The sequence below is a fragment of the Propithecus coquereli genome, unplaced genomic scaffold (assembly GCF_000956105.1).
Source record: "Propithecus coquereli isolate 6110/MARCELLA unplaced genomic scaffold, Pcoq_1.0 Scaffold36, whole genome shotgun sequence".
Lineage (NCBI taxonomy): Eukaryota > Metazoa > Chordata > Mammalia > Primates > Indriidae > Propithecus > Propithecus coquereli.
In genome coordinates, this window is record NW_012149285.1 from 3,713,051 (window position 1) to 3,714,749 (window position 1,699).

Here is a 1,699-nt window from a genome sequence, read left to right on the forward strand (position 1 = left end):
ATCCTATTCCAATACTCTTCCTTGTTTTTGTAGATCTGAGCTTCTGACCTATGTAGTTTCCATTCACTCCAAAGAACTTCTTTTAACATCTCTTGCATGGGCGGTTTACTGATGGTAAATTCCTTCATGGGAAAGTGGAGGTAGTTCTGAGAAAGCCTTTGTTTCTCTTTCACTTTTGAAGGATAATTTCACTGGTTATAGAATTATAGGTTGGTGAATTTTTTTTTCAACAGTTTAAATATTTCACTCCACTCCCTTCTTGCTTTCATGGATCCTGATAAGAAGTTCACTGTAATTCACATCCTTATTCCTCTATAGGTAAAGTGTTCCCCTCACCCTGGCTTCTTTCAAGTTTTTCTTTTTTTCTTGATTTTCTGCGATTTTAACATGACAGGGCAAGTGTAGATTGTTTTGCTTGGTGTTCTTTGAACTTCTTGGATTAGTGATTTTGTCTTTCATTAGTTATCTTCAATGTTTCTTCTGCTTCTCTTTCTTCTTCTGGTGTTCTCATTACGTGTATATTATGCCTTTTGTAATCGTATCACAGTATTGCATATTCTGTTCTGGTCTCTTTCATTTCTTTTGCTTTTTAGGGAAGTTTAGGAAGTTTCTATTGGCTTATCTTTAAGCTCACTGATTCTTTCCTTGGTCATGTCTAGTCTTCTATGGAGCCCATCAAAGGCATTCTTTATTTCTATTAGTGTAGTTTTATTACTAGCATTCAAAAAAATTATTTTTTTAGAGTTTCCATCTGTCTGCTTACATTACCCACCTATTCTTGCATGTTGTCTCCCTTTTCCATTAGAACTCTTAACATATTAATCACATTTAATTTAAATTCCCTTCTTATAATTCCAAAATCTATATGCTATCTGAATCTGGTTGTGATGCTTGGTTTTTTCTTTGCCTCATATTTATAGTATGAGTTGTAACTTTTTTTTAAAGGCTGGACATGAGGTATTTATCAATAGGAGCAGAGGTAAATAGGCCTTTTGTGTAAGGTTTTATGTTAATCTGCCTTGGAATTGGGTTGTGTCTAATATTTGCAACAACCGTAAGTATCAGAGACTTCAAATTCCTCTAGCATCCTTGTTTTTGTCTCACCTGTTTCCTTAAGCTTTTCCTAAGAACATTTTCTTATATAAAGTCTATATCTTTTAGCCCTCACAGCCATAATCCACTGTGATTGTACTGGAGTCCTATTGATGTGGTGGCAAGGAGTGGGATAGAAAAGGGATTCTGTTATCTTGAGAATAAAATTCAGTCTTTCTGTGGGCCCCTTTTCCAGTCTGTAATCTTCACAAGTGTTTTTTAGATCCCTCATCCTCAGAGATGAGACAGGAAGGCTGGAGGTGACTGAGCTGGGTAAATTCCCTAATCCCAAGTGCATTATGGCTCTGGTAAAGAGGAAGCCTTTGTTAGCAGGAACGATCAGGGGCCATCTCAGGCAGGCAGCACTCCAGGCCCAGCCGCGTGGGGTGTGGGGGGCTGGAGTCTCAACTACATACATTCACAAAGGAGGGAGCAGAAGAGTGACAGATTCATGTGGTCTTTTAAATTATTCAGTAATAATGGAATTGGATCCAAAATGGTAAGTGATTTCTCTAACAAAGCAATAGAAGATTCTTCATATCACCTTTTGGTAACTCAATTCAGTTTTGGGAGGGGGCAGAACAAGTGAAATATAGAAAACTGAAAA